General features: G+C 32.6%; 1 protein-coding gene and 1 pseudogene across 3 annotated transcripts in view; one reads left to right on the top strand and one right to left on the bottom strand.

Annotated features, from left to right (window-relative positions):
• The window catches only part of LOC146403204 (uncharacterized), a 732,844-nt gene that overhangs the window by 312,593 nt on the left and 405,840 nt on the right, over positions 1–14,411 (bottom strand). The window lies entirely within an intron of this gene.
• LOC146403208 (olfactory receptor 6C2-like) lies at positions 1,490–9,239 on the top strand (annotated as a pseudogene). The gene has a single exon (XR_014804654.1). The product of XR_014804654.1 is annotated as an olfactory receptor 6C2-like (transcript).

The raw sequence follows: 14,411 nt of genomic DNA, 5'->3' as shown, positions 1-14,411 counted from the left end.
TTTTTTTTTTTTTTTTTTGTCTTTTTGCCTTTTCTAGGACTGCTCCCGTGGCATATGGAGGTTCCCAGGCTAGGGGTTGAATTGGAGCTGTAGCCGCCGGCCTACACCACAGTCACAGCAACACGGGATCCAAGCTGAGTCTGCAACCTACACCACAGTTCATGGCAAGGCCGGATCCTTAACCCACTGAGCAAGGCCAGGGATTGAACCCACAACCTCATGGTTCCTAGCCGGATTGGTTAACCACTGAGCCACGACAGGAACTCCTAGATTTATTTACATTGTATCTTAATGAACTCAATTATTTCCTTAGGTTTTTACTCAATTTCTTGAAGGAGATTTGTCTCAGTAAAGAAAATAAAAGCATATTTCTCATATATTTATTTGCGGATAAGTATAATCCCATATAATTAAATTTTATGTTAGTAATAAAAACAATTATTTAATCTTCCATAAAACTGGAAGCATAATATTAGTGATTACTGTACTCAAATGTGCACGAAATTCTACAAAAATTCAACTAAGAATTGAAATTTTATGGTAAGATACCAAATAGGAAGTGTGAAGGCATTTTAGGAAAACAAATTAAAAATAAAAAAATTGGCTAAAATCTCACAAGTATTTTTTTGACTATAGCTAAGAGAGAAAATTAAAATGTGGGAAATCACAAGATATCAAAGATACAAAGTTATCAGAAATTAATATAAATAATTCCATTTATGGCCCATGGATTCTCAGGAAAGAAAAAAATGAGGATGGAAAGGGGGAAGCTTTTGGAGTATGGGTCAGATACTTGGGTTTAAAAGTCCATATGGAGATGGCAGATGAAATGTCAGGTTCCAAATGGCAAAAGAAATGAAACACAGTCCAGACTAAAAAATATGACCCAAGAGTAAAAGAAAAAAAAAAAAAAAAAAAAAGGCCACTCTTGTAAAATTAGCAATTTTCTCTAAGAAATTCTTCTATTTCTTCTTTTATTATGTGACATAAATGAGGACATGGTGGCTATTATTTAGTTCCTCTTTCTATCCAAGAGAGAGACTTTATAGCCCAAATTCTATAAAAATAAGCTACTAATACTATACATAAAAATTAAATAAAAAATTCTAATTAACTCTTTGGAACTCTCATAAGCAATGAGATGGAGACACTTCACAATAATTAATAGAAATATAAAAAGCTATACTCAGAAGAAATCAAATAATTATTCATCAATAAATATATTCATAATTATAAAAAAACAAATGGAACAAAAAACAAAGCAACTTCTTTCTGCTCATTATAAAACTTTAAATCCATAAAATTAATTCAAAGTGTGTAAACATGGATCTTACTAAGAATAGATTAGGAAAATTTAAATAATTAATAAATCTCTAAGTTGATTCTTTTATAAATGTCAAGAAAACTGACAAACTTCTCAGAAATGTGAATAAATACAAAACAGAGAGAGCAAAATGTGTAAGATTACAAATCTCTCTCTCTCTTTTTTTTTTTTTTTCTTTTGTCTTTTTAGAGCTGCACCCGCAGCATAGCATATGGAGGTTCCCAGGCTAGGGGTTGAAATGGAGCTACAGCTGCTGGTCTACACCACAGCCACAGCAACGCCAGATTGAACCGTGTCTGTGGCCTACAACCACGGCTCATGGCAACGCCAGATCCTTAACCTGCTGAGCAAGGCCAGGGATTGAACCTGAAACCTCATGGTTCCTAGTTGGACTCGTTTCTGCTGTGCTACAACGGGAACTCCAGGTTACAAATCTTAAGGAAAATATAGATATTAATGCAGTGCAAATTAGAATAACTTTATGGCTATATTATAGCAATTCAACAACAACAATAAAAATATGTGAAGACCCTGAGTTAATGAATAACATTTTAGCAAAACAGAATTTTAAAAATTAATTCACAATATGGAAAACAAATGTATCAATTTCCATAAAACATATAAGAAAGCAAATAAAATTTACATTTAAAGGGATAAAAGAACCAGAGTACTTCAAAACTAACCATGCCAATACACTAGATAATCACATTACAATTTCAATTACACAAACAATAAAAAAAACCTCTCCCTTTGAATTTTATGAAAACGTCTTATCTTTGACAAACATCTGGTTTTGATGTGATAAGATGAACTATTAAACAAAATCACTGATACTCTTTCAGATAGAATCTAAAAACATGCCAAAAAGTATACTATGATCAAAATTTATTTCAATAATACAAAAGTGGAGATAGGTAGATAGAGACAATAAAAGGTATATAGATAAAGAAATACATATGTATGTATATACTTATATATGAAATACAGCTTAATTTTGTTGTAACAAAAAATTAAGGAAGGGACATTATATACGGGTTTTGAATAATTAATCAAACGACCACTGGATAAAAATCAATAATCCCTAATAAATTTATAGTAAAATGAGAATATGATGGACTATTAAATAAGATAAAATTTTCTAAAAAAATAAAATTTGCATAATTTTATTGTTTCCTATACTTAATTAAAAAAAAGCAAATGAGAAACAAAAGATGAGTTTGCTCACTTTTATCACTAATATTCAGCATTTCATTGCCATCTTCAAAATGCCATAAGATAAATCATAAAATACGTGGGATTATCAGAATGAATTTATAAAACTACTGTAGTTAGAAATTAGGAAAGCCACATTTTAAATTTTTACATCTTTGAAAAGTAAATGCGCCTTATCATGATTGCCATCTTAATATTGTGCATATTTTAATTACTAACATATTCTCATTAAATAAAGTACAGGAAATAATGACACGGACTTAATTAGAGTCAATGAAATATAATAGAAGAATTACAGGCTTAATAAGAACATTTAGTACCTTAGATGAAGAAGGGATAAAAGGAAACCAAAGACAGTGACAGTACAGCAGCAATAAGCTGTTACATTAAAGCAATCAATATGACTGCCAAGGAATAGGTCTTATTATGGATTCAAAGTGTTACATTCAAAAATACCAATTTGCCCACTCTAAATATTTAGATCTAACACGACTTTAATTAGAATCAGTTTAAAATTTTTCTATTTGCACAAATTATCTCAAAGCTGTTATGAAAGAATTACATTTTATGAAAGTACAACACATATAAAAAAATATACTAGTGAACAGAAACTTACTTTATATAATATCAAAACATGTTATAGATCAATGGTCAAATTAATATGGCATTGACATAAGAAAAAATGAACAATAATAAGTCCACAAATAACAAATGCTGGAGAGGGTACAGAGAAAAGGGAACCCTCCTATACTTTTGGTGGAAATGTAACTTGGTACAACCACTATGGAAAACAGTATGGAGGTGCCTTAGTAAACTATTCATAGAATTACCTTATGACTCAGCAACGCCACTCTTGGGCATGTATCTGGATAAAACTTTCCTTGAAAAAGATACATGCACTTTTATATTCATTGCAGCACTATTCACAATAGCCAAGACATGGAAATAACCTAAATGTCCATTGACAGATGACTGGATTAAGATGATGTGGTATGTATACACAATGGAATACTACTCAGCCATAAAAAGAGAACAAGAGAATGCCATTTGCAGCAACATGGTTGGAACTAGAGATTCTCATACTAAGCAAAGTAAGTCAGAAAGAGAAAGCCAAATACCCTATGATATCACTTATATCTGGAATCTAATATATGGCACAAATGGACCTTTCCACAGAAAAGAAACTCATGGACTTGGAGAACAGACTTGGGGTTGCCAAGGGGGAGGGGGAGGGAGTGAGATGGACTGAGAGCTTGGTGTTAATAGATGCAAATTATTGCCTTTGAAATGGATATGCAGTGAGATCCTGCTGTATAGCACTGGGAACTGTATCTAGTCACTTATGATGGAGCATGATAATGTGAGAAAAAAGAATGTATTTATGTATGTGTGACTGGGTCACTTTGCTGTATGGTAGAAAATTGACAGAACACTGTAAACCAACTATAATGGAAAAAATAAAAACCATTAAAAAGTAAGTTAGATAGGATATTCTGCAAATCAAGAACAATGTGAAAATGTCATTTGTGACTTTTCCAAAAAGGCAGGACTTCCAAATATATTGCAGTATCATTCTTAATTGTATTTCAAATGTTAGACCCAGATCCAGTTACTTTTGTACCTGTGTTCCTGTTCTGATCAAAAGATCAGAATTTCACTACTTATATTACCAATGGTTCAAAACTGATGTTTTTCGCTACAGAGGTCAAGATAATTCATTCACTTTTTCAGTAGACTATCATTTGTTCAGAATTGTCAAAAACAGAAATACGCTTTAATTGTACAAATAATAGAAAATATCTTCTTATATGCTCAAACTTATTTTTAAAATTAAAACAGCTGCGGAAAATTAAAAAAAGAAAAAACAAAATGTTCAATAGGACATTTGAGATCATGCAAGTATAGATAATAAATAGCACTTATTTTTATATAAAGGCTTATTTTGCTTGTTATATAAAGAAGACTTTTCAGTTCATTAGGAAAAGCATGATTTATTTAATAATTACTTCAGTCACACGAAAAAAATCTCAAAGGAAAAATTTTTATTTTTTTATTCACACAACAAACAGGTTGTATTTTAAATGGTATTAAATTTAAAGTGCAAAAATAAACCAGTTTAGAAAAAAAAGCAGTGGTAACGGAGGCAATGAATGCTAATGAGCTTCATTGTGGTGGGTATTCTTCAATGTATATTTATGAGAATCCATTTGATTTTACTTCTTAATGCATATAATTGCTGTCATTTGTACCTCAGTAAAGGTAAAAAATGTTTTTTGAAAAATGAATATATACTGATGATTCTGTTCATATAATATTCTAGAAAAGGCAAACTAATCTCTAATGACAGAGAACAGATGGGTGACTTGCTGTGAGTGGCAGCAGTAAGGGATGTGCAGGAAAAGGGACTAAAAGGGGGCCCATGGAAACTTTGGGAAGTGATGGATATTTATTAGCATGATTGTGGCAAGAGTTTCTTGAGCATACACATACGCAAAACATCAAATTGTATACTTTAAATAGTGCAGTTCATTGTATGCCAATTACATCACAATAACAGTTAAAAATTAAAGAGCAAAAACACTTGATAGACTTGACTATATAAAACTATGAACTATATGCTAGAAATCAATACTGACACTTTTAATGACTCAAAAACTTAAAATACATGTATAACATATTTAAAAGAATAAGGTATGAAGAGGTATTGAAATAAAAATAATTTATATTAAAATTTAATTATAGTAGCAAATGTTTGATTCAACAAATCTTATGGCTTCTATAATATTACACAAATTTTCTAAGTAAAATAATATTTTATCAATAAATTTCACTTCTATAAATTATTTTCACACATGAAAAAAATTTGTATGACATACTTTTGATAGAATGGTTGATAATTTCAGAAAATAAAAATGGTTGTACATATAATTCAGGTATTGGTTTTAAAATGGCTGAAATATTCATAGAACCAACATTATTAATGGTGAATAATTAGAAAAATTATCATCATGAAATATACATGACAAAATCTACCCTTTTTACAAATTTTAAATATAAAATTCAGTGACAATAAGCAAATTCATATAGTTGTGCAACCATGAAAGCATGTTTTGGATCCAATTACAATATATGATTGCAAATTTTTATGTATTCATAAATAATGTTTATAATATAGTCAGTTTATTCAGAGAAAGAAATATTTGGAAGGATAAGATCTATTATGTTATCTAGTAGATGGGTAATTTTATAAACTTTTTCTTATCTGAAGTAAATTTTCCAATGATAATAAAACATTGATATAATAAAGGATTTTATTAATGTAAAAAGAATTAAAATCTTCAAAATGCCTTACTATTGTGAAAGTTTTCTTTTAAAATTAGCTATGTAGTTGAAATGACACAGTTGTCCTCCCAACCTGTGTTACGTGCTGCTATAACATCTTCCTGTCTCCAAGGACACAGTCCCCACTGACACCTGTGTTACTTGTGTTTTTCCCAAACTTCATTACTCAGAAAATTAAGTAACAACCCTTGATGTAGGTCACAAGGACTATTGGCTTTTTGTTACTCAGTGGCACTTTTTGCAAATTATAAAGGAAAGTCATATTTACAGTGTAAAAGCATTTCTCTCTGTCCTGATGCTTTAGAATTCATCGCCTCCACCAGTGGAGAGAGTTCCTTGACCCTTACTATAATTTATTTTTGTTTCAATAATGAAGATAGTAAGAAAATATTTGGAGATTTTGAATAGAACTAAGTCCATCCCACACACGTCTCCACTTTGTTGGAGATGGTGAACAAAGAGAGTTCCAGGCATTCCCAGCTATGCCAATGGAAGTAAAGACATACAGACCTTTATTAAAATATGACCTTTTAACATTGTAGTCTTAATTGTGCTATGTTTCGATAACCAACAGATACTGATTTATGAACAGAAAAGTGAGTATGATGAAGTTGTCTCTTTGATTGTGATTCCCTTCATAGGTTCTAGCTTATATTTTACTCTGGAAAGAAAAAAAAAAATGGATTGCAGTAATAATTCACATTTTTTATGTATTTAAGATTAGATTTTGAGATGTCAATTTTTAGAATGAATTTCCCTTGTGTAGATAAATGTCATAGCCTGGGAGTTGTCTATGAATAAGGTATGTTTTTAAAAATCTGTATCTAACTGAATGTAGAAATATTCAAGGTAACTTTGACTAGCTATCAACCTCAAATTAAAAATAGTGTCTTCCTGTATATAGAAGTAGATCAGAATGCCCTCTCATACACTTAAAATGACAACTTTTCATTAGCGATTCCTGTGTTCATTTTGAGCATTGGTTTGACAGATGGGACAATCAGGAAACAGATGCTCACACTTTTTGATAGTTTGTTTACTATCTTCCATTATAGAATAAGTCGTAATGTCTCGGACAGAAACAGATACAATCTGAAATTTTTACTCAAAGTTTGAAGTTCTGAGTATGATTTCACAATGAAGCACCTATCACCCGAGAGATTAGGAGAAAAGATGAAAGGAAGGTAGGTGGGCTGGAAATGTATATGTATGTATATCCCTTTTACATCTCAATTTGATACAAATACTTGATAGTTGTTGAAAAAGAGAATAAATGTCTTAAGAAAATTCTAACTTTTGAGTGAGGCATAATCCTCAGCTAGTGATTTTTCTCTCTATTGGAAACATTGTGAGCTGGGTAAATAGTCATAATCAATTCTGCCCCAAGGTCAGTGAGAAGAGAATGCAATATGTGAAACAACAACGTGAATCAGCTCATGAAACCAACAAACTAGATATACAAAGGGGAACTATATTTTATTCACTGAGGTCACAAAACCTCAAGATTTGAAATACTGATTGTATGCTAGGAGCCTTTGAGTCCTTATTATGCAGCATCAGTGAAGGTAGTTCCTTGATTGAAAGAAGGAAGAGAAGGCAGTCATCTCTGTGACAGCTGTAGAGGTAACACATGAACTCAACAAAAGTATTGCACATATTCAGGAAAAAATGTGGGGATGACTGTGTAACAGGGAGTAGAGGATGAGTAGCAGGGTTTATGTCTTTAATAAGAATAAAGCACACTTAACTGAAAAACAAACCAATGAACAAAAATTTTTTTGGAACAAAGATCTCAACTTTTGCTCTAGAGTCTATGTGGTGAACCCGAGTTATACTGTCACTGTTTTTTGAAAAAGACCCAAAATTTCAAGAAAAGACATTAAATCAAGGTTGAAATTTCATGATTTAGTTTCTGAGTAGAAAATTATTTTTTTGTTTTTATTTTCCTTTTTCAGGCTGCACCTATGGCAAATGGAAGTTCCCAGGCTAGGGGTAAAATTGGAGCTGCAGCTGCGCAGCCAATGCCACAGCCACAGGAACGCCATATCTGAGCCATATCTGCCATCTACACAACAGCTCATGGCAATGCCAGATCCTTAACCCACTGAGAGAGGCCAGAGATCAAACCTGCACCCACATGGATACATTTGGGTTTATAACTCACTGAGCCACAACAGGAACTCCTTGAATAGAGAATTCTTGAGAGTAATAGGACATTTGTGCTACTCATAAAATTATACCTCCCCAAAAATCTGCTTAGTCATATGGGAAAACCCTAAGCACAGGATAGACATAAAATGTAAATATATACATTTATATGTAACAAAGTATAAAAGCTTGAATACATTAAATTTTAAATCAGTTAAAATGATCTGTAATCTCTAAGCAAATTTCTCTGAATATCATCTACAGACTGAAGAGAAGTCAGAAGTCAGGGATGAGAAACCGAACAATAACAACATTCATTCTGCTGGGACTGACAGATGACCCCGAGCTGCAGGTTCGGATTTTTATCTTTCTATTTCTCACCTACACCCTGAGTGTAACTGGAAACCTGACCATCATCACACTCACCTTTGTGGATTCCCATCTCAAAACACCCATGTACTTTTTCTTAAAAAACTTCTCCTTCTTGGAGATCTCATTCACAACTGCCTATGTTCCTAGATATTTGTATAGCATAGCAACAGGTGACAAGGTCATTACCTATAACGCTTGTGTCATTCAAGTGTGTTTCACTGACCTCTGTGGAGTAACAGAGTTTTTTCTCCTGGCCGCCATGTCCTATGACCGCTACGTGGCCATCTGCAAACCCCTGCATTATGTGACCATCATGAGCAGCAGAGTCTGTGGGATTCTCATCAGCTCTTGTTGGATGGCTGGTCTGTGTGTTTTAATCCCACCACTTCGCCTGGGTTTAAATCTGAAATTCTGTGACTCTAACAGGCTTGATCATTTTGGCTGTGATGCGTTTCCCTTAGTGAAAATCTCATGCTCAGACACATGGCTCATGGCTTATAATCTGTGCTGAGCCTGAATATGACTCTCACTTGTGTAGTTCTGTCCTATGCCTATATCATCAGCACAATTTTTAGGTTCCCTTCTGTGCAGCAAAAGAAAAAGGCTTTTTTGACTTGCTCTTCCCACATGATTGTGGTTTCCATCATCTATGGAACATGCATTTTCATCTACATGAATCCTACAGCAAAGGGAGAAGTGACCATTAACAAAGTTGTTTCACTGCTTGTTACTTCTCTTTCACCTACTTTGAATCCATTCATTTATACTTTGAGAAACAATCAAGTGAAGAAAGCCTTTAAAAGACTCAATCAAAAGAATTGCCTTGGTCTCAACTAAGTAAAAGAAAATAATATTTTTAAAATACCATCTCAAGTCAAGAATAAATGGCCACTAATATTCTATTTGTGTATGTGTGTGTGTGTTTGCCTTTTCTTGAGCCACTCCCACAGCATATGTAGGTTCCCGGGCTAGGGGTCTAATCAGAGCTGTAGCCGCCAGCCTACGCTGGAGCCACAGCAACACCAGATCTGAGTCGCATCTGCGACCTCACCACAGCTCTCAGCAATGCCGGATCATTAACCCACTGAGCAAGGCCAGGGATCAAACCCACAACCTCATGGTTCCTAGTCAGATTTGTTAACCACTGCGCCTCGACAGCAACTCCATAATATTATATTTTTGAAGTTTGTAATCTTTGAATATTTTTGAAGTTTGTATCTTTTTTTAATCTTTTGAAGTTATTTTTTAATAATTACACTGGTCATATCAATTTTCTCAATACTTCTCATCCCTAGATTCTATTAAGCGTTGCTAAAGCCATTTTTGTATTTTCATTATTCAAATCAGTATCCAATAGTTTATATGTCAATTTCTTTAAAAAATATTTTGGAAGGAAATTAAATTCGTAATATTAGTTAAACACAATAAAATCACAACTCATTAAAATATAGGGTAAAAATTTGTGTAGCTCTTCTAAAATATACACACAAATGATATGTAAACATGTAATAAGAGGAATTTTATGTAAATGTTTAAAGTAGGTGAACAAGCATATAATTTAAAATACTTAGAAAAGATAACAGCATTTCTCAATACTGAGAAAATAGATGAAAATCTATATATCTGTTATGAACACACAGAAATACTGAATAAATTTTTAAAAAATATTCCTTTGTGTGCATAGCTGAAATCATTGAAAAGTTGTAAATTGAAGATTTCAGAAATAAAGACACAATGAAAAGTAGAGCAATAATTATGAATGGAAAGGGTGCTCAGGAGAGTATAGACAGGGGTTACGGGAGCTTGGATTGCACTACGGCTCACAGAGACTTAGGTCTGAAGTCTCAGGATTAGTGCGGTTGGAGCACTTGGTGAAATAAGAGCTGCATATTCAATGAAATTTGGATTGGAAAACCATGCCCATTTTCACAGAAAGATTACATTTTTTTTTTTTTTTGGAAAGTATTTTCTGCTGTGAGTCAAGAGAAAAACATTCCCCAGTGTATTTTATAGCCGATGACAATATCTAACACAAATTAAGCTTTTGTAATCCAAATTCTGTTATAAGCATTTAAATAATAGATATAAAGAGCTGAAAAAAATACACAAATATTATTTTTGAGATATTAAGTTATTTTTATCAAATTAACTAATTGCTGGAAAGGATTCACTGATTAACAAATTAACTAATATCTGGAAAGCACTTCAATGAAGGCATACCATCACAAATCATCTGAAACACTGGAAAAGCTGTAGTAAAGGAAGTCTGTTTTTTTTTTTTAATTTTTTTATTAGAGTAAATATAGTTGATTTATGATGTTCTGTCAATTTCTGCTCTACAGCAAAGTGACCCAGTCATAAATATACATATTCATTCTTTTTCTCTTATTATCTTCCATCACGTTCTATCACAGATGACTGGATATATGGTTCCCTGTGTTGTGCAGTAGGACCTCATTGCTTACCCGTTCTGAATGTAATAGTTTGCATCTAGTAACCCCAACCCCAAGTCTATCCCTCTCCCTCCCTCTTCCCCTTGTCAACCACAAGTCTGTTCTCCACATCTGTGTGTCTGTTTCTGTTCTGTAAATAGGTTTTTTTTTGTGCCATATTTTAGATTCCAGATATAAGTGATATCATAGGGTATTTGTCTTTCTCTTTCTGACTTACTTCTCTTAGTATGAGAGTCTCTAATTTCATCCATGCTGCTGCAAATGACATTACTGTGTTCTTTTTATGGCTGAGTAGTATTCCATTGTGTATATGTACCACATCTTCTTAATCCAGTCATCTGTCAGTGGACATTTAGGTTGTTTCCATGTCTTGGCTCTTGGGACTAGTGCTTTAATGAACATAGGGGTTCATATATCTTTTAAAATGAAAGTTTTGTCCGGATATATGCCCAGGAGTGGGATTGCTGGATCTTATGGTAGTTCTATGTTTAGTTTTCTGAGGTACCTCCATTCTATTTTTCATACTAGTTATACCAATTTACATTCCCACAAAAAATGTAGGAGGGTTCCCTTTTCATCACACCCTCTCCAGTATTTGTTATTTGTCAATTTGTTAATGATGGCCATTCTAACTGGTGTGAGGTGGTTCCTTATTGTAGTTTTGATTTGTATTTCTCTAATACATAGTGATATTGAGCATTTTTGCATGTGCCTGTTGGCCATCTGTATGCCTTCTTTGGAGAACTGTCTATTTAGGTCTTCTGCCTATTTTCCAATTTGGCTGTTTGCTTTCCTGCTATTGACTAGGAATTCTGTCATCTTAACTATATTTATTATTTACAAAATGTAAGATAGCCCCAAAGAGAGGAATTTATACATATGCTACTAAACTTGAAAAAGTAAAAAATTAAAAATAGTAAGTGGAAACTTTAACTTTTATGGGTAGAAAATGAAACAAATTATTTAAAAAATCCAGTAGCATAGGTAAACTCTTCCTGAATGAATGTGATGAGTAAAACAGAAATGGCCAATATTTTATTGGAAGATCTTGGGGATATAATAGCTCTAGAAAACAAAATAATAAGGATAAATATTGGAAAGAATAAATAAAAACTATTGATTATTACCTCTGATTTTAAATTATTTTATTCACATTTTGCCTTTCTGAAATCGGGATATGTCAAACAATGAATGACATCTATCATTGTTCATAGTTTACCCGGCAACATTTTCTTTTCAATAGAGATACATAGTATGTTTTACAATTGATGTCTTAAAATTGATGAAATTAGATATAGCTGCTTTTTTAACCTGAGGACATTCTTATAGATCCAGAAAACTCAAGAAACTCGAATTGGAAAGTAGGGGAATTAATAATGGAATTTGATGTCCTAGCTGAAAGAGATGGAAATTATTTAAAAAGCAGTAGGTGGTGATAGAAATAAGCAACAGGAAATAAATGAGCAAGTTTTATTTTAGTCATGATAGTCAAAATTTTAATAACAGTGGAATAAATTTAACATAAAAGTAAATGTACTATAAAGAATGCATGGACTCTCTTAAAAGAATATAAAATTAAAACAAAAGAAAGGCCATTAATATTCTGGGTTGGAAAATTTTAACATGAGAATGTGTATGTGTTTAACTATAGATTACTTATGTATTGTAGAAACATTTATTTATCTGTAGATAGTTACTAAGCAAATAGAATATTAAAGGAAGACAAGTTTTAATTCAGTTTATCTGAAACAGAAACTAAGTGATGCAATCATCAATAATCACATGTAGAATGAGACAAAAGAAAAAAATCAAAATCAAACACTGATTATACAATCCCACTTTTATGTGAGAGTTTGATATAGGGGTGTAAATAAAGAAACTTTTTTTCAAATGGATTTCTATCTACAAAATGATAGGATATCAAATGTCTATTGCCAAGTGAAAAAAAAATAAATTACACTTTATTTTGTTAAAACTAGTTCACTGAAAATAAAAACATGCAAAGAAGAAAACCCCTTGAAGGTGTACATGTTACACATTATTCAATGGAATATTATTCAGCCATAGAAAAGGAGAAAATCATGCCATTTGCAACAACATGGATGGACCCTGAGGGAATTACGCTAAGAGAAGTTGTCAGACAGTGAAACACAAATACTGTATAATTTTACTTATATGTGAAATCTAAAAAACAAAAGCAAAAAACAAACAAAAATCTCAGAGATAAAGAGACAAGATTTGTAGTGGATTGGATGAAGGTTGTCAAAAAGTACAACTATAGGTTATGTAAACAATAAGTGCTGGGGATGGAATGTAGAACATGGCAATTATAGTTAACACTGCTATATGCTGTGCTTGAAACTTGTTAAGAGAGTAAACTCAGAAGGAAGGAATTCTCTTTTTATTTATTCGTTTATGTGATGAGAACACATTATTTATAGTTATTTATGTGATGAGAATGAGAATGAGTTATCACAAGGAACAAATATCTCTTTTCTATTAATTTAATTTTGTATCTATATGAAATGATGGGTGCTCACTAAACTTATTGTGGTGATCATTTCACAGCAGACATAACTCAAGTCATTATGCTGAACACCAACACTTGTAGTCATTAAGGACATGCAAATCAAAAGCACAATGAGACGCCACTTCACACACACTAGGATGACAAAAGCAAACTGAAAAAAAACCCAGACAGACAGGAAGTTCCTGTTGTGGCTCAGGGGTAAAAAGCCCAACCAGTATGCATGAGGATGCTGGTTCCATACCTGGCCTAGCTCAGTGGGTTAAAGGATCTGGTGTTGCTGTGAGTTGTGGTGCAGGTCACAGATGCGGCTTGGATCCCTCCTTACTGAGCTGTGGCATAGGCCAGCAGCTGTCGCTCGGATTCAACCCCTAGCCAGTGAATTTCCTTATGCCACAGGTGCAGCCGTAAAAGAAAAAAAAATTGTAAAGGATATGAAGATCTTGCAACAATCTTTCATGGCTCACTATTCATAATATAGTACTGCAATTTTGGAATAAAATTTTGTAATTTTGGGATGGTAATTTTTTCCTCAAAAATTAAACATAGAGTAACCAAAATGACCTACTACTACTCTTTAGTACATACATACCAAAGAGAATTGAAAATATATATATATAATATATATATATATATATGTATATACACTCAAAAACTTGAACCTGAATGTTCAGAGTAGTAGTATTCATAATATTAGCCAGAAAATGAAAAAAATGCCTATCACTGGATGAATGGATAAACTGTGATATATCAACACAGTGGGATATTATTTGTCTAAAAAAAAAAAATGAAGATTGATACATACTACAACATGAATGATCCTTGAAAGCATTATGCTAGGTAAAAGTGCCAGTTACAGGAGACTACATATCTTATTTCATTCATGAAAAAATTCCAGAATTGACAATTCTGTAGAGACAGAATATAGATTATTGGTTACCAGCAACTAGAAGTAAGGAAAATGGAAGTGACTGTTAATGGTTTTCTTTGAGGAGTGATAAAAACATCCTAAAACATTTTATAATGATGATTA

This window comes from Sus scrofa, chromosome 5 (genome assembly GCF_054392235.1).
Source record: "Sus scrofa isolate SSC_HxYL_T2T_F1_AM1 chromosome 5, Sscrofa_HxYL_maternal_Yorkshire_Landrace_v2.0, whole genome shotgun sequence".
Lineage (NCBI taxonomy): Eukaryota > Metazoa > Chordata > Mammalia > Artiodactyla > Suidae > Sus > Sus scrofa.
Note: the sequence above shows the minus strand (reverse complement) of the source record. Positions and strands in the feature narration are given on the sequence as shown.